Here is a 20,096-nt window from a genome sequence, read left to right as displayed (position 1 = left end):
AAGAGCGCAGCAGTAAAAATCAAAAAAGGATGTGCATCCCCTGCAGTGCTGAGTTATGGCCCTAATAAATGCCACTGCCAAGGAGAAGCTTCTTGCACAAGACAGTGTGGCCCCAGAGACTAAACAGCCACTTTTATACTTGCCTTTCATAAACCCACTGGGAGGAAATTTTTCTGACAGCAGTATCTGCCACATTAATTTCTTACATCAGTTCAAGCTGTTTTATCTTCTGTTTGGTGTCTTTGGTTATATCCACACAAATGTGCTCAGGGCCTCTTCTCCACTCCCCAGAAAGCAAATGCTTTGAGGGGAGATTTGATGGAGTGCATAGTGGTGTCACAACTGTAAAAACCTCACTGAAACTTTCCTTTGTCCCTCTGTCCCAGTTGGTATTAGCAGAGGTAAGGAGGTAATATGAGAGGTAAGGAGGAAGGACAGGAGGGAAAAAACTCCAGCATCCCAATCTGATTAACTTCCAGAGCTGCAGTTACAACCCAAGAAGAGAGGAAAGGTGTCTGCAAGCAAACTTCAGCAACCTGATCCACATCAGTGAATGCGAAAGGATGAAGAAGCAGCAGACAACTAAAGCTTCTTAACATTCTTGGAAAGAACCATCCCAAGAAGGAAAAGAGCCTGCAAAGGGATGCCATACAGGAAATACAAATTATCCACCTGATTTATTGCACAAGGGGAATTTAAATGTGATGGAAACCCCCGAAAGTTTCAGATGTATCAAGTCTACACTGTCAAGAAGGGAGGAGAGTTTACAAATGATGGTGGCTTAAAAAGAAGCTCTAGTCCTTCTTTCACTACATAACCATGTGAGGCAGAGTTTGAGAAAGAAGAAAGCAACCTGGACTTTACAGCTGGATACTGGAATTTCAATCAAGGTGTTAAACTGAGGGTTTCCTGCCCTGCTCTTCTACAATACCAGCTTTACACACCAGCCACCATATAATTTTTAAATTTTCTTTTTATTTACCATTCAAACAATCCACTATTACCACTTTAGCGTTATTGTGTCTTAGAGCCCGAGTCCAGGATAAAGACTTTAATGCAGAAGATGTCATGCAAATTCAAGGCAAAAAGACTGTCTCAAAAAATTTAGATTTAAGTACATAGGATGTGTGGACATTCTTTCCTAAATAAACCCTGAATGCAGTCGTTTCCAGTTCAATTGTCCATTTCCATATTTTTTTCTTTTTAATTCATGCAAGGAATTAAATAACTTTATCTAAACTAATCCAAATATCACTTAAGCTAAGTAAAACTTTCCCACCACTTCTTGACTTTCAGTTTGACACATGTTTTTGGAAAGAAGTTTAAAATAATCAAGAAATACTTTTCCATAAGCATCATGTCTATGCGTGCTGTAGAATGCCTTGCTGGAGTGATGGAGCAGATACCAAAAGCAGAAATGTGTTCAAAAACCACCTGTAGACACTTTAAGAAAAGATCCTTCAAGGTGGTTAGATACAAAGGCATAGGAAGTATTTCAAACCTGCATTGCCTAAGCCTCAGCCAGATGAGAGCGTGTTCCAGGACAAGGATCTCCCTGTACTTGCCCAGGTCTTGTACTCTTTTCCTAAGCACCCACTGCCAGTCCTCCTCAGGGAGAAAACAACAGACTCACAAAGAATTTCTGCCTGCCCCAGCATGACCATTCCTGTGTAAGAGACAATGACAAAAAAAAAAAGGCTCAGAAAAATAAGCTTTAAATTGCTACCTGATATGATCAGAACAGCAAAGCCCCTTGCTACCATCAAATCTATTTCTGTGAGGCACAGCAGCTGAACAAGATGTCACTACATTGAGCAGGACACAATCTGAGGATGAGGCACAGTTTGAAACCAAAACAGCACACAAAATAACAATGAGCAAACTCTCAGCAAACACCACAGGAAGCAAGAGGTCCTAAGGAGATATTTGAAGGAGATGGAGAGACTACTTGCTCTCACTGTGACATCCAATGCCCTTGCCTACTGTTTTGGGAATTACCAGAGAGTTTCTGCCACCATCAATGTCATCAGGCAGTTTTCCCTAGGAGAAATGTATTTTAAAGGTTTACAGACAAAGCAAAAAAATAATACACTAAATTGTCAGTTCCAGAGAGGCACTTTCACATTCCTGCTGGACTGAGTGTAATGGCATCAATCTAACACCAGATGCAGACTACAGTGCAGAGATTAATCATAAACAGTTGACTCTTACTGGTCAGGACCAATGCACAGAGCAGGAATGTTTTGCTATTATTTCTGCCATTTCTAAGGCCACTTGTGGTATAATACATTAATTCAAACAGTAGCCATTGATGCATGCAGCTGAGAGAGGAGATTGTAGCCACTAGTGCCAAAACCTGCAAAAGGAAAAAAGGTGTTCAGGTCATAGAAAACTGGAACTTGAAAAGCCTGCAGAAGACAGGTCCTAAGCAGCAAGTTCAGCACCTGGCAGGCACCAAATGACCCGGGGAAACTGCATCTAATTAGACTGAAGAAGTTACAATGTGGCTGTGTGATGCAGGTAGTTTATAGAACTTCTGTCTTTAAAAGCTTTGCTTTTCTTAACAAACAACACTAGAAATTTCCTTCTAGTAATTTCAACTCTTTTAAGCTTTTGTGGAGTAAATATTTGCAATGGGATGTAGGGGCTGGTTTCACTGAACTCATTTTGGGTTTGCTTCAGAAAGAAAAATATATAAATAGAGGTCCAAGCAAACAATAAACATCCTGAGCTAAAGGAAAGGGCACTGAGTGGCACTCTGGATTACTTGGTACCAAGGTGAAACGTGCACCATGGAAGGGAACCGCGAGCAGCATGCAAAGGGGAGCTCAAAGCAGTGCCTGCTAACAGGTTGTGTGTGTGTGGCACTCAGCCCTCTCCGATGCCGGGCTGGAAACAGCCACGGAGAGGAGCCGAGTCTGAGTCCCAGCTCGGGAAGCAGAGGGGGACAGAAGGCACCGAGTGGGTGTGCGAGCGCCGGCGGTGCTGAAGGGCTGGGGCTCGGGTCACAGCTGCCAGGCGTGTCTGCGCTCCTCGGCAGCCATCACCCACTCCAGGTCCTGCTGGGCCAGGCACACAACTCTGACAGCTGCGCTGTTCTCTGCAGAAGCGCTGAGCACACGCTCGTCCACCTCTGCACCACTTCACACGCACCCTGGCACCCCTTCCTCACACCCCGGAGCGGATGAGCAGCCTCACCCACGAACCCGCACTTGCGAACATCCCAAATCCCACACAAGCCGGGCGCTTGAAACAGACCTCCCCTTCATCCCTGCTCCAGGCAGCACCCTTTCCTCCTAATTTAGGATAAACCAGGGCGCCCCCACTCCATGCGGCCCCTCCCAGCCCTGGAGCCGCGGAGGCGGCACAAGCGCGGGGTCCGCGGTCAGCATCGCACCGGGGATGCAGGGGGGGCGCATCCCGGGAACACGCCGGGCATCCCGCCGAGCATCCTGCCGGGCATCACACCGGGCATCACACCGGGTATCACCGCACCGGGTACCCCGCCGGCTCGGCCCCGGCAGCGCCCGCCCCGCGGCTCCGCAGGTTGCGATCAGCGCGGAGCCGCCGCGGCCGCAGCGCCGGGCACGGAGCGCTCGGGGCGGCGCCGGAGCTTTCCCCGCCGGCCGCCGCTTCCCCGCCCCTCCCCGCCTTCTTTCGTTTCATTTTTGGCGGGGGCAGCGCCGGCTGCGGAGGGGAAGGCTTCGCTCTCCGCGCTCCCGATGCGTATGGAGGAATCCTCGTGAAAACAGCGCCCGATGTTTCCCACCCCCCCCCCCCCAAAAAAAATCCAAACCCAAACAAACCACCTACTTGGATAATTAAAACGGTAAATCTAGCTAACTTTTCATTATCTTGCTTGCTGTGTGCTTATGTATGTAGATATTTGTTATTTATCGGGCTTCATTTCGTCATCCTTTGGTTTTTGTTAATTATCTGATCTTGTGCTGACGGAGAAATATTGGGGTTCAGAACAGAGGACGACTGTTCTGCTTTTTCCTAAAGTTGGACTGAGGAAGGAAAACGTTCCTAGCTCATACTAGCCTTGTGAGTATGTTTACTTGCTTTACCAACCTGAACATAGATGAGATTTCCTGTGGCAGCATCCTCTTGAGTTTGCTTTTCCTTTAATTTTTGCCAGTAATACAGCAAAGATGTGTGTGTGCTACACACATGAAGTCCTGTAGGCTGACAGGTTTTGTATGCTGGCATTTGCGGCTGAGATTCCGACTAGGCTTTGAATTCTTTAGTTTATGATGTTAACAAGTGAACTGTCTTCTGTTTTCATCCTAATTCAACTTGTGGATTCTGCCAAGAGATCATCTGAACCAAGCAGTGTTTCTTAGCCCTTTAATTATTTCGTTGCCTTTTCAGAGATAGAAGCATGCTCTCGTTTGTACAGGTCACACAATTCGTACAGCTTCATAATCCAGAGGGCTTTTTTTTGAGAGGATATTCATTTTATACAGTCCCTGTGTTGGTTGGATGCTTTATGAGACTGGGCAACCCCGGGCTTTCTGCACATTATGAAAACCAACTTTAGGAAATGAAATGTCTTTGTTAGGTATTATAATTCCATAGATGCTTATGCTTGCTACTATAAGCTGTTCTTCTTTTTGGACTATTAATCCAGCAGATATTAACTGAGGAAAATTAAAATTGAGAGGTTAGTTTAAAAAAAAATCAATGTATACATGGACAAAAGACTGTCTTACTCTCATCAAACAAGAGAAAATCAGAGCATCAGTTGCATAGTTGATAAAAATTACTGACCTGAACTTTGCTGTAAAATATGGGCTAAACTTCCAAGTCTGACTTGGGAAAAACTTAGCTCAAGGTAGACTCTGTTGCTCTTTATTGATCTTGTTTCTTTCCTTTCTGAGAAGTCAATCACACATTAATCTGCCTACCCATACATGCATGAGCATATTCACCTTCACATGCAAATACCTGATACTGTCCAAGTGCAGGACTTGAGAGTTGAGGTTTTGAGCCACAGAGGACTACAAGCAATGCAGGGGAAAGGAAAAAGGAAGGAGGGATTTAAAATATTTGCTATTGGGCACATATTTTAGGGACCTTGCCTTGGAAATGAGTCCCAGTAGTCAAAGAAGAGAGGCAGGACCTCACATGGACTTGGCACAGTTTCTGCTCTGAACTGCTGCCTGCTGTGATTACATCTGTATTTAAATTAATCTTCTAAAAACTTGTGTTCATCCATCATTTATCTTGTTAGCATTAAAATGGGATAAAACATGCATTTGCTGGTTCATTTGGTCTGCTAAATTCTAAGATCTGTTGACCCAAGAGACAAGTACTTTGCTTAGGGGCTGAAAAAATTATTTTTGTTTATGATCATACCAACTGCTGACGCTGCACGCTTCACTTCTTGCAGTGTTGCATGAAACAGGAATATAGAATTAGGAGTCATTTTTTTCTCAGCTATAGGACTTCAAGGGGTTAAGTGATTGGTCAGCAGCACTGCTCAGAGCATTAGTAACTCCAAGGATTATTACTTTCTGAGCACTTGGAAATGTACAGGTTGCTTTAAGGCACTATAAGTAAACTGCTCTTGGTACCTCAGCCTCTTCACAGTTACCATTCACACCTTCTCTCTTTGGTGGAATTTCTGCAAAGTTCAGATTTCCACCAAGCCTCTCATAAATAGCTGTGAGTTTCTTCTTTTTGATTGTGGAGACTGAAGCACCTGGAATGTTAAAGGAGAGAAAAAGGTTATCAGCTCCAAGCTATTGCGAAAAGTTAATACAATATCTAAAAGAGGATTTCTGGCTTAGCTAAAAGTCTGCTTTTTTAAGAGGAGATTAATCAAGCCTTTGTTTTGGATATTATTATTATTATTATTATTATTATTATTATTATTATTATTATTATTATTATTATTATTATTATTATTATTATTATTACTCCCAGAAGTTTTGGACTCTACAGCTGTCACTGCCCTCAGTGAAACCTGCAAATAAGCAAGTTTCTTTGTATGCTTCCTCCTCCTTCGTTCCCTGAGAGCTCCAAATTGCCTGTTTTTTCATCCAGGCTGACAGAATTCAGTCAGGCAGGAGGCACCCACTGCATGCAGAATCTGACTCCTCAGCACTGAGATTCCTCCTGAGCTCAGGGTACAGGACATCTCTCATGTCATTTTGTACTAATTCCACATCTGAGGGTGACAAACCACTATTCTAGTGTTTGAGAGAGCATAAGTGATTAAAATTCAGATATTTTTTATGACTTACTGATGCACAGCTGTTAAAAGAGACAACTGAATTTATTTGATCTGAAAGAGTAACTCCTTTTTGCCCAATTTTCTCTAAGGTATTTACTGGGAAAAAGCCTTATATGCTGCCAGTTTCAGTGTTTGGCCCTGCTATTAACCCCTCACCCAGAAAAAGAGTAAAAAAGGCACAGCTTCAAAATGCATGAAAAACTGACTTTAAGACAGCTTTAGCAGTTGAAATCAGTTTTTATACCTTTGTCTTTTAAATGACTAATCTCTATCTGTGGGTGTCCATTTAACCTGTGATATAACTTTAGAAACTGCTGGAGGCAATTTGCACTATAGGATCTGAAGTGATTAACATTGGGTACACATATGCATAAAGCATTTCAGTATTTGATGGGTTGCATCTCTTCATCTCTTGGCTTTGGATGCCTTTCTCTTTTTTTTTGATGTCACATTCTCATCTGCAGGGCAATTTATAAGCACAAGCAAAGGTTACAGACTCCCTAATTCAAGCTTCAACTGTTATGGCATTTTTATACAAATGCTCATTTTCTTTGTCATACCATTTAGCAAAATGGATCAATGTGCTCCATTATCCTGCAACTACTGCGTGAAAAAAGTGGTTCTATCAAAATTGTGTCCCCTGGTTGTATTTTTTTTTTTGTAAACTAATTATATATGTCAGACATAATGTTGCCCTCTGCTATTACATTCTGTTTCCAAATGTAATAAAGTTGGAGAAGTTTCAATGCATGAAAAAAACAAAATATTTTTTCCATGGACATTTGATGTCCATGGCTGGAGATTTGCTCCTGGCAGAGGAACAAGTCCTTCTGCTTGTACAATTCACATTTTAATTAAAACCAGGGCACATTTTAGAAAATATTGGGAATGTATATGATATCTATTGTATTTAAAGTGTTATTTTCTTGATGATTCATGTTATAAATTAATGCTGGAGTAAGAGGATGGAATTGGAGGTCATTTCCTCAACATTCTCTTCAGGACCTTGGTTCTGCACTTACTGGAGGAAGAAAAGCACATGGGAGTACAGTGAAATATGCAGACCTGACATCCTAAGAATCGACTAAACACTTTTGAGTTTGCCTTGCCTGCAGTAGGAGTGTGTCACATGGTAATTTGGGAAGCTTGCTTGGAAATGGAAGAGTTATGAAACTGGGTTTGCCTCCTACAGGTGCACATCCCTGCGTGTGCATTTGCAGGTTTGCCATAGGGGAGAGGGCAAAAGCCCAAAATTAAAAGCAGGATGGCTAATTTTAAACTGCCTTGCTCTGCCATGAAGCATCAGCTGCTCAGCACTACAAAAAGTCCAGCCTTAGGACTCCCACATCACCGGCTCCTCTGCAAAAGGGAGGATTGGAAAAGCTCTATCAGTATATGAGAAAAGTAACCTTGTTGACTTTAAGTATTGTTTCTTCTTGTCAAAATGCAAGATGAGCTTTGAAAATTTTGAGTGGCAAGCACCCCCAAATTTAAGACAAGACTTATCAAAGTGAAAAAATGGGTGCCTAATTTTTTTTTCTTTTTTGTTCCTAGAATCTTGTGCCTAATTCATCGTATTTTGTAAGAAACCATTACTCCACTATTTTAAATGGCAGTGTTACCTTTTCAGGCTTTGACTGAACTGAATTTGTGTTGATTGTGGAAAATAGAATGGTTTGATGATGAAAACATCCAAAGAGAATCGGCCAGTCAGCTGGCTCATGCACAAACACAGCAGATATGCCCCAAGTGCCTAACTGTTAAAAAGTCATTCTCTGCCACAGGGAATACTGGACTGCAGAGTGACAATCCTGCTATTAAGCTGTGAGGTGCAAAGAGGGGCCAAGGTGATTTAGCTGCCTACTTGCATAAATAAGTAGGTATCTGTGCTTACATATGTACACAAACACACAAAACAGCTCCATGGTGCCAATACAAAACCCATGTGAATGAACAAAAAGTTGTGGTGAAATGTGAAGCAACATTGGGATGTTGACCTGCTGGAGAAATAGGAAAGGAAAGCAGAAATGAAAACTAGGAATCACAGAAATATCTGATCCAGTATGTAGATTTTTGACATGAGTGAGAAGGGTTGGAACTGGCTACCTCACCCAGAAATGTTTATGCAGTAATGAGAGGGGATTATAATTTGATGGAATTCTGCCAAAGGGTACTTTGTACCTATTGAAGTGTGGTTTCATTTGGCAGCTTCTCCTGACTTGAGGAGAACTTCCAAACTCTGCTGCTGTAAGTCACAGTCAAAAATATGACGATGTTAGAACACTTTGACCTTCAAAATAGAATTTGAGAGTATTAAATTACTGTACCTGTAACACAGTCGTGTCTGCAATGACAATTACAGGCAAAACGACAAGAGTCAGCATCCCCTTTCCCCTTCTTCCCAGCAGTGGAAACAAAAGTTCATTTTAGTCAAGTTGTATTCCTTTTCCTTACTTCCTGGTGCTGTCTGTAGTTGGTTCCTGCAGCAGCTGATGAGCAGAGCAGGACAGTTGGCTTGGGTCTTCTCATGGACTGGAATGCCAAATGTTCCTGCTTATTGTTCCCTCCCTCTGACAGGGGACACGCTGTTCAGTGAATCACCCTTATGGCCAGCAGCAGAACATGACTTCAGCATCAACTTGCATCTTCTGTCCTCCCAGTCCTGCTGTTTTGCTTGCCTCACAGCAATTAGGTGGCAGGCAGCCCATCCGTCCTCATCCTCCTCTGTTTGAGTTTCCTGGGTTTTGACTTGCTGGAGTGCTGCTGATTGCACTCACATGGAAGCACTGCCCTGCCTGGAAAACTTCCTGTGTGGGCAGCAATAATCCTTTGGGTTGTTGTTTCTGCCTGAATCCAGACCCCACTGTGCGTGACACTTACTGGAGGGTGGCTGTAATACATCAAAACAAGCATTTTCTAGTTTTAAGTGCAGATGATTTATTTGCAATATAACCACATTAGCTAGTCTCTAGATGGCCATAATTTGGGCTGTAATTGGATCTTTCACTATATAAGAGTGATCCTTCCTCTAGGAGGAGAGAAACACATTCTTTTTTTTCTTTTACCTAGCACTGTTGATTTGATAGCATTAAACCCATCCAGTTTATTTGTATTAAGCCTAAGATTACCTCTAAATTTAATACGGAGGGGAGGGTGGGGTGAAGTAGCTATCAATACTCATTTTCCTATCCTCAGCTTTGTGCTAGATTATAAAAGATCAGCCTGGCTTGGAGAAACCTCTGCAGTAGGCAGTGGTGGAGCCCACGGAGTACAAGTTTGTCACCTCACTGCGATGACTGTGGCTCACTGAGTCACTGATGAGGAGGGGGTGCTCTGAAACCAGCAGAGATAACAGAAACAGGGAGGTCTGTGATCAAAATACCATCCTTGAGAGAGATTTTAGGCCATGGTTTATTGGTAACTCGACCACTAAAGGATGCAGGCTAACTTGGACCTTATCAGTATCACTTAGAGATGCAGCCAGTTATCAGACTCTCTTCCTCTAATTTGTGTTATAATAAATCCTGGTAAATACAGCACAAGCTTTTAACAGTGCCACAGACAGAAAGCAATAAGTGTGTGTTGGGTGAAAATACCAGGAGTATGTACCATTATCTGGAAAGCTTTAATCAAAAATAGCTCATTATACTAACTATTGTCAAGTTATCAACCTTACACCATTTGTGATTGTTCATGAGACTCTCCTGGGTACCCTGAAGTGTGTTAATTAATAGTTTAATAAAAATTAGTGTTTAATTATTCATTAACAGTTGAGCTGAGGGAATAACCTCTGAAGTTGGTTAGCGTGCAGGTGATGAAAGGTTGGGGAGGAACAAATGGATGGAACAACTGAGTTAGAATTAAAAGCCATCTTAAAAATGTAGCTGAATAGAACCAATATCAGGGATGCTCTTGGGCAGGAGCAATCAAGAGTGCAAATTTAACAGGGGAAATGACAGGCTGGGCAGAGCTGACACCCCAGCAATATCACAGAGCTGATTCATGTCCCGATGATGTCACTGGTGACTCCTTTTAGAAAAACTGCTACATGGCTATCCACATCCTGAGCCTGGGCAGTTGGAGAACAGGGAGAGCAGGGCTGCTCTGCAAGGGGGACGTGGGCTGGGAGCCCAGGTGACCCCAGCACAGGCACTCCTCACAGAGGGCACACAGCCAAGCACAGGCAGGCAGAGCCTGGTGCCCATAATGGGGCCAGTGTCAACCCCAGATCAGTGAGGGAAGGAACCAGGGGAACAGCCAGGGGCAAAAAATGACAGAAATTATTTAGTGACACAGAAAAAAATTCAAATGTACCAGAGAAAACAAGCAAATAATATAATTATCCTCCAAGAAAAGAGGAAAGTCAAACTTTAGAAGACTAATAGCATTTAGGTGTCTGTAAAAGATGCATTTAAGGCTGTTGATTACTTTCCTAGGGAAATGACTTCCATTCTGTCCTAACACTTGTATCTACATAAACAATCTTCTGTATTGGGCTTGCCCAACATAATGGCATCATTACCATCTCTTCCACACAAAGAATTTTTACATTAGGGTCATAAATCAAGCTCCTTTTCACTCTGCCTTTTACTGAGGGCTTTTAATTTTTTTCTTCCATTCTAGTCTTACTCTTCTCAAAGACTGTACTGCAGGTCTCATTATGAAATTACCTGAAGATTGACAGTTGCTAGTGGCAAAAAGGGCCCCTGCTGTTTTGTAAAAGGCAAAATGTGTCTCTTTTCATCTAGACCAAAACCTTGTGTGATTACGGGGTTTTGTCTTTTTTTTTTTTTAATTAATATTTTAGGATGTTTACATCTAGAAAAAACAACCATTTACTATTAATAAGGATCTGTGTCTACACTGTCACTTCTCTGATTTGCTGTTAAGTCTCTGTCTCTCCTGATCATCAAAGCTGTATCAGTTTGAGTTTGTTTGGACCCTGTTATGCAGAAAACCAATCAGTTCCTTTCAAGACAAAAGCCAGATGTGCATTCAGAGGTGATTTGTTGAGGAGACCATTCCAAATAAGCACAATAGCCAGGACCACATCCAGATTGGGATCTTTCTGTGCTGCACAGTGTTTTCCAGCACATTTCCAGTAGTTCTACTCTCAAGGGCTCACAAACCTTCGTGCCATGTCCAAAGGTGTGCAATTTATTCCCCTTTTGATATTAGGCTATCAAACTACCAATCCACTGATTGAGCCCTCATGTCAGTTTAGGTTTTTTGAACCATAAAATCTCTGAAAAACAGTGATGATGTCTTTCAGCCACATGGCCCTGTGTTACAGGCCACAGAGTATGGGCACAGCTGTTTGCTCACGCTGCTCTGGATGGAGTTAACAGGAATACTGTGGGCACCAGCCCCACTTCAGCCAGGGAGCAGGCAACTCTCAGCAAGAGAGACATCTTCTTCTGTTTGTTTCTGAGATTTGTGATTCACGATTAAGTTTTTTGCTTGCATTTCAGATTTTGTCAGTGGCCTAGAGACACCCTAAGAATTCTCCCTGGGAAAAGCAGATCAGACTCTCCTCAGCCCAGAGCTAGGTAGTTACCACTGGACAGATGACAAAGTTAAACATCAATATGAGGAGCCCAGGATGCATCCATTAGTTTTTGGCACAAAGTCAGTGGTGCTTTGAACTCTCTGTAAAGATAAATCTGACCTGCAAAATACCTGTATTTGGATGCAGCTGCCAAAGACAGACAGGTAAAGAGGGCATTCAGTGAGAAGCCTGCTTGTGACTGTCTGTAGTGGCACCCAGCCCCTGTAAGCGTTGGACCATCCAGATCCCCTTGTAACAACAAAGAATAGGAGCCTTACAAATGCTGTCACTTTTCCAGAACACAGTTTGCTCTCTGCTGAGGCAGTTACACAGTCCCTCGTGAACAACAGCCTGGGCTGTGTGTGTACAAGGTATTGGGACACAATGTGCTGTTCCCACTGGAATTCCAAATCCCCCGTAGTCACCCAAAAGCCAGGAGTGTCATCTGCACTTAGATATGTGATCTTTAATCAGCAGCAACAGCTCTGAGTGTATATCTTGTTTTTAAGATGACCTATGAAGCTGTCAGCTGTAGCTGCTTGACCTATAACAGATAATGCCATCAGGAGGAACAAGCACTAAAATGAAAAATGGCTTTTCTTGCTTTGCCTGACATTCATCTGACACTCCTAAGGGCTGGAGCTGGGCAGCACAACTGCACACAGAGTGCAAGTTCACTATGAAGGGGCACCTTAATCACCTCTTTCTAGTGGGCTTATGTTTCTTCTCTCAATTCTCAGGTAACAAGTCAAGTCTGCTGCTCATTAGTCCTATCCTTGATCTTGTGCTGAAATTATTTATTGGCTCCTCTGGTAGTTTGTTAGACTAATGGCACTCATTTCTTGTTATATACAACTATAAGAAATAAGCAAACCACATTTTGTCATTTCAATCTACCAAGTCTCCCAAACAGAACAAAGAAAAGGAGTGCTTCGATGCACTGAAACGTCATCTGGTTTTTAGTATTAAGAAGCTAAATTCAAAAAAGACCATAAAAGTGTGAAAAGTATTATTTAGGAAAACCAGGCATTAGATTTACAGTGAGATTCTTTGGGGTTTTTTAGATACTATCCTTCAGAAGCAGCTGCTGTCTCAATGGCACACATCACTGGTTACATGAAAAATTCCTGTTGAAAGCATGACATCTAATTTCAGAAAAGCAGTCATTAATTTCTAACTTCAAAAGTCTGCAAAGTGTGTCAATCACTAATGACAATTAACAAAAAAAATCTCAATGTAGCAGTAATTTAAAAAAGAAGAGAGGATAAAAACATGTCTTGGACATTTGCAGATTTATATGGTTAGACTAGAGAGTATTTGTCAACACATTCTGCCTTCAGCTTCAAAATGTTTCTTGTCTTGTGTTCTGAAGAGCTAAAGAACCGCTGTAACTGGTAGAGGTAATAAGAATTTCAGTGGACCATATATCCACCAAGATAATGCCATTTAAAGAAGCAAATTTTTTTGTAGATACACTCAATTTTTTTTTTTTTTTGCCAGAACAAACCTTAACCAGACATTGTTGAGCACAGCTGTAGGGTTTTTTTAACAATCCTGATACAGCAGCAAAGGAAGATAATTGCAACAGGATGGCAGTATTTCTGTTTCCCTAATAGTCCAGTAATTGAAAAGCACAGTCCAGACATAACTTCTTGCTCTTTGGGGGTTTTTCATCTTGCAACACTTTTAACCTCACCAAGGACCACTGTCACAGTCCCCTCTCCTTGTGCTCATTACAGGCTGTTCTCAAGCAGGCTTGGAGCCACAGAGCAGCAGCAAGAAGAGCTCTCTAACCAGCTTTTGTGGCAGTCCTGGAGACAGAGATGCTCTGGTTCAAAGCCCTTTTATCTCCATTTAAGAGGAGGGCCTGAAATGGGCTGAAGTTCGTGCTGTGAGGGGCAGTGGGAAGCAAGCAGAGCTTTGTGTTGCAAGGTGTGCAGGCACCCACACTTTGAACTGCTTTGTCCATCCCCAGCACAGGCAGAGCTGACCTCTGCTGGAATCCAAGAGTATAGAAAGTAAACCCAGGGATTTGATTTATATCCACATGAAGAGAGGAACACATTTTTGGCAAACTCTTCATTCCTTTTCAGTACGCTTTTGCAAAAAATCCCATTAAATTCTTCTTTGTCAAGGGTTTTTTGTGAAGGCTGGTGGGTGCAGCTCATGATAAATGGGAAAACAACACCCCATAAGCACACAGTCTGTGTTGCATCCATTGCAAGAATGGGAGTGGGTCTGCTTGATTTGGACCTATCCTGAGGGAAAGACAGAGAAAGAGGAGGCTGGGTCCTGATTCTCTTTGGAAAATGCTTTCCACTGCAGACCTCAGAGATGCTTCTTTAAAGCCTCATGTGGTCTGCACTATTGCAGTATCACCTGGGTTTTACTGAGTGTCCATCCCACTGCAGTCTGGGAGGTTGGAAATGTGACAGTTCCTTCCATTTTACTGATTCAGAGGCAGAGCCTCACCCCTGCCCAAGGATGATACAGGGGGTCAGGGAGTTTGCATGTCATCTCCCCAGATAACACAGCAGGATGCTGACTGACTTTTTGGGTGCGTGGTGAGGATAAACTGGTGACCCTCTGCAGTTAGCAGGGCCATTGCAACACACCCAATCAGCTCATAACAGTCAAAGCCTTTTTTAAAAATTGCTCATCTCTGCTCCATCAGAAAAGTTACATGACAAAGCTCTGTGTGAAATACTGGAAAAGGAGGTCTGGTCTGAATTTATCTGGGAGGATATAAAATTAAAATGGACTTAAATGCAGAAAGATGACAAAGCAACCATTTTTCTGACCTGAAGGCATCAGTCTGCTGAAATCTGACTTCCATGTATCCAAGAGGTATGTAACCAAGAAAGAAGGGAACAGTACATACATCTTCACTTCTCTCATAAATCTGGGAGGTACCTTGGTGGAAATGGCACAGAAATCTGGATTGAAATTCAGTGCAACGGTAGAGAATCTAAGTTAAAGTCTCAGACAGAGATGTGCTGAAAATACATATGGGATGAAGCACCATTTACACAGGAAAGAGCACTGGAAACTGCAGGAGCTGCTTGAATTCATCAGAACTTACTTCACATAGAAGTGTAATTCTGACGTTTTTATTGCCAATTCTTTTCATAAAAGCTGCACTTTCTTTAGTTGTGACCAACTAGTTTCCTCCCTTAACTGTTACTGAGGGAACTACTTATGCAATGACATAATTTAGTGATACCTTTTCTGCATCTTAATGTGTAGTACACCTGTGACTAAATGATTTTTACTTTCTCATTTTTTATTGAGACAATATTGTGCAGACTTCTTTGGCAGGAACCTGACATAAAGCTCTGTCTGTGCCGGCCAAACACATTTACTTTCTGGAAACTCATCCATTTAATCTAGAGAAGCATAGATCATTTGAAGAATGATAAAATTACATGGTCAGCCTGAAAATTAAGCCATTTATATGAAGAGGTTTGCTCTTATGCAGCTGTAGATATGAGTCACTGACCTAAAAAGCTAAGGCATTGCAGAGATATTAAGAAAATAAAAATAAAGAATTTAATAAGTTGGTGAAGTAATAAAAGAAGACAGGAAATAAAAGACTTGTTTGTTCCAACTGGAACAAAAATCTTCTTTTTGTGGTAATGAGAACAAATCATACCCCTCATGTTTCCTGTTACAAATCTTCTGGCCCAGCACCTGTCAAATGGAATTGCTGGATGTTCTGCCCTTTAAAGAGCTGTAATCAATGATCAAGGATCAAGAAGTATTGCTCTTGCTTTCAGTAAAGAAGACTTTGTCACTCCTTTCTCAGACTCTTCCTGCCTGCAATTGCTGCCAGCTCAGAAAGAGCTGAATTGCAACAAGGAGATATCCAGGAGGGGTAGAGAGGGCCTTGTGGGCAGAACTGTTCTCCTTCTCAGACACAGCCACCTCCCAGCCAGGGAAGAGAAGGTGGTTTTGGTTGAGGGTAGGGAGGGGGAAAAAAAGGGTAAGAAATACCTTTCTTGCTTTCTTTGCATCCTCATCTACCTCTAAAACCTATCCTGAAAGTGAGAATCACTTTTTCTTCTGTCTGTGGTGGAGGGAACCACAGGAATCAGTTCTCACCTCTCATTTGGTGCCTTTGAGGAAGAACTGTGTCACTCTGAGCTCTCAGGCAAGAGCCTCATCTCCAGCATCTACAGGGGAGCAGCTCATACATTGCAATAAACTGGCTTGGAGTCAATTCAATTTAGATCAAAGTGATGATAATGCCTTCAAGGAGCTAAAGAGGAGATTGGAAAGATGTTTCTGCCTTCTGGAAGTTTATCCAGCTAGCTACTCTTATCCCTTAGGTTTGTTTGCAAATTTAGGTTCCAAGTTAATTCTAAGTGCCCCTTGCTCAAGTCACAATGTTTTTTGTGTGCAAGTGCTTGTCTCTTTTTTTACCCCTTTTTAGCTGAGTGATTGCAGAGGCCAGTGGCAAGCAGAAGGGTCCCTATCAGAACAAAGGTAACAACTTCACAAATAAACTGTGAAGACAGAAATATTCCTAGTGCAGTCTCTCCTTTTCAGATTTAGATTCTCTGTGTCAGGGAGGAGGCCGTGTCACAGACTGTGCCATGGGACTCCTGTCTGATTACAGAAGTAAATCCTTGTTTAAGCAGGTTTTCCTGCTGTCAGCTTGCTGCCTCTCAGACACAGGTACACCACCACCATCCCTTTATGCTCCTTGCCATAAAGGGATTTATGAATGTGCTCCATGCCAGCATCTGCAAGTGGCTGCAGGGCTCATCTTCCTGAGCAAGAGGCAGGAGCTGGGCTGGACTCGGGGTCTGTGTGCCTGCTTGTGTGGATTAGGGATACAGGAAAATAATTTCTGAGGCGGAGGAATCATTCATGGATTGCAAAAGTCCAGCAAGTCTGAGCCAGGAATTCCAGTACAAGATGTAATCAGATTGCAAACATAGATATTAATATACATAATAAACATGATCTTAAAGAAGCTGCTAAATCAAAATGCAGTAGGATAAACACAGATGATGAGAAAAAGATGGAATAATTATAAGCCAGAGACTGAAATTTAAGTTCTGCTATATCATCTACCTGTTTTTCCCTCATACCACCCCAGCATTCTTGCTAGACCTTTCTGAATCACACTTGTGATATATTGTAAGTTCAGCAGCAGCAGAGCTGGGAATAAGGCACCATCATTAAATCCTCACAGAGACTGTAACTGAATAAATCAAATTATGTAAGTAGTTAATTTTCATAATTTGAAATTACTTGTCTTTTATGCAGTCAGAATCAATCTAGGCTATTAGCACCTACTTTGGAGTATTTTTGGACATAGTTTATGAATGCTCTAAGGGAAGGCAGCAAGCCATTTTTGTAAGCAGGTTTGTAATACCAAGCCTTGCACTGGGTTATACTCAAAAGTCATTTCAAAAGTGATGGCATAATGGCCATTTCTGGGAAGCCTGACAGGCCAAAGCACAGTCAGAAAAGTGCGAGCAGGAATCAGAGAGCTCATTTGAGAAGGGAAGAAGGGCAGAGAGCACATGGAAGAGCTTTCCACCCTGCAGAGACCTCGAGGCTGCCCCTTCCCTCAGGGTTTGGGTTTAACTTCATCCTCTGCCAAAATGTGTGACCTTGGTGTCACTATTTAGTCTCCCTGCATCTCACTGTCCTGACTCATAAAGCAAGGTGAGGAGCATTCCCCTGATTAACAAAGAACTGGGAATACAGTCTACATTGAACAGTAAAAGGCATTTGAGCTCTGTGAGGATGTGCCATTGCTGACACTGACAGATCTTCCTGTGAGGAGCTTCCCTGCAGCTTCCAGTCAGGGTTACTCAGTCTGTTCTCTTGGTATGGGAACAGGCACAATACCTGCAAATGAGTTTTAAGCAGGACATGCAGTTCTGGAGACCTCCACATGAAAGACATGCCTCTGATTTTAGCCAGCCCTAAGTTTAAAGGATGAGAATTTGCAAATGGTGGTTTGGTCTTACAGCTCTCCCCTCCCACCAAGCTGACAGAAGGCTTTCACAGCTGGTTCTGCAGACCTTCACAAGACCTTTCTGTCTTCCCTGCAAGCAGCAATGGCAACTGAACATTGATTTTCAATGGGGCTTTTCATCACTGAAATGCTGACACTTTAATTATCAGGAGGCCCTGCACAGGTTGGAATTAGAAAACAATTACAAGTACTTATATCATGGAGCTTAGTGCAGCAACTCCCAAAAAGTTATCTGAGCAGTGACACTTTTAAAGCTTGCTTGCTGTAGTTTTTGTTCTCACAAAACTTCTCAGTCCTTCTGTTCCCCTCACACAGACTCTCTAATGTCTAATAATATGTTGAACACATGCTGTGGCCTTTCCATTAACAGGGGCTTGCCTTGTATCTGCTTGTATTCATCAAAGGCAAAGGGACTCTTGATCTCTCTGCAAGTTTAGTTGAAACTGGGTGATGAGTTCAAAAGGAGCTCATGGGGACTGACAATGGCACAATCTTGTAACTGTTATTTCCCAAGGAAACTGGATTAAAAGGAAGCATCTGACTATGTGGTAGGCTAAGTGAAACCTTCCTTTCTGTCAGTTAAAAAAAAAAGTGAGGAAACATTTTTACACAATGTTTACTAGCTGAGTTTCAGTCAGAGGGAAACTGACTCCCCAAATGTTTGGGGTTTTTTTCATTAGTGGGTTTAGAAGAAGGGCAGGTTTATGTCTTTGGACATAACTAGAAAAAATTACTCTTTTAAAGTTCCTTCTTTCATTAATTACAGGCAATTTGCTGTGTCAGGGGTTTCCACGGCATGGTGTCTCCTTTGAAATAATTGCAAAATAATTCTCTCTTTAGGGTTGTTTTGAGCAGCATGATGGAAGTCTCCCATAGCCTGGTTTCCTACTGGAATTTTTATCCTTCTTGATTATAGGCTGTGTTCCCATGACAATTCCTGTGCTCATGCATCCCAGAATTAGCTCCTAACACGTTCCAGCCTGATGGTACATTAAGCCCACTCAGTGCTCTGCAAACTACATGTACGCTCTAGGCTCTGAATATGTGGGGAGAGGAAGGTCTCTAATTTGGGTGTTAAGGCTATGGGATTTCAAGATGGGAGAAGGGATGGACAGAAGGTAGTGGAGGAAGTAAAAAATGCCCAGGTTTACTCCTCTTTTAATTTATTTTTTTTTAATAGAAATGCCTCATGTCTGCAGACTAAGAAAGGTATATAAGAGCAGTAAGTATAAACTTTTGGTGAAATGGAACACTTGCTTGAAAATGACATCACTTTAACTTCAGAGTCAGCTGACAGGGAAAGCAGTTCTGTGTTTTGAGTTAACTTTCCTGCAGCTTTCCTTCGCTGAACCCTCAGTTTAGCTGCAAGCTCCCTGTTTCCATGGGTTGCCCCTGTGACATTCCCACTTTAAACACCACAGCATTCCAGCTGTAGAACTACACACCTTCCTAGAGATCGCCTCTTAGTCCAAACCTGAGGAATCCTAGTAAAGACCTTCTCAAAAGGAACAGCTCTGTGCTCATTCCTAGCTGCCAGAGCAGTGCCAGAGCTGATGGTAACATCCAGCAGTGCCAGGAGCCAAGCAGGGAACACTTGGATACTCCCCCACTGCAAGAGAAGTCAGGGTCCCTTGACAAAAAAGGCTCCCAGAAGGTGCTGGTTTGGCTCCAAAGGGCACTGATGGATTATTAGGAAGATCACCACTGCATTCCCACGTTTTGTGGACAGCATCAAAGTTCCTCAGCCAAGGCACAAGGAATTCCAGCCAGGAGTCCTGACAGATTTCATGGACATCCAGCACTGCTACCAGGACACGTTCAACCACTACAGCTACTGAGAGAGCTGCTCACTGACTCTTTTCCACCAGCACTTATAGCTCACACATTAAAGCTGTTCTGAGGATTTCTGGATGTTTTTGCCCCCAGCCTGTTCTCAAGAAGCTGTCCAGACTGGAGAAGCAAAACTCTTCAACATGTTTCCATCTGAGAACAGCCTACCATCCCACCATCTGTCACAACAGCACTTTCTAACGTTTTCTTCTCCCTCTTGGTGCTTCTTATGCCTCTTCAGAGTTTGCCCTCTGGCATTCTCCAAATGGCACAGCAGTGTTCAGCAGTGTTGGGACACTTGCATTTATGGAGTATCAAAAACGCTCCTCCCTCCCAGATTTTTCTTGCTCACTGTGATGGTACCACGAGGGTTAAAAAAAACCCCAAAGCTTATAATAATGCAGGCATGGTTACCAAGATATCAGGAATATGAGAAAATGCAATTGAGATTGTGATTTGCTTTACAGTTTGAATGATGCTCT

The 20,096-nt window shown here is 42.6% G+C and overlaps 1 protein-coding gene across 1 annotated transcript in view; it reads left to right on the top strand.

Moving 5' to 3' along the window:
- The first annotated feature begins 3,688 nt into the window (after positions 1 to 3,688).
- Positions 3,689 to 20,096, top strand: part of HTR1F (5-hydroxytryptamine receptor 1F) — a 103,565-nt gene continuing 87,157 nt past the window's right edge. Inside the window, exon 1 of the mRNA XM_058018833.1 lies at positions 3,689 to 3,829. The gene's annotated coding sequence lies outside the window, so the exon portion shown is untranslated. The remainder of the gene's footprint in view (positions 3,830 to 20,096) is intronic.

The sequence above is a fragment of the Melospiza georgiana genome, chromosome 2, assembly GCF_028018845.1.
Source record: "Melospiza georgiana isolate bMelGeo1 chromosome 2, bMelGeo1.pri, whole genome shotgun sequence".
NCBI lineage: Eukaryota > Metazoa > Chordata > Aves > Passeriformes > Passerellidae > Melospiza > Melospiza georgiana.
This window is presented reverse-complemented; position numbering and strand designations above follow the sequence as displayed.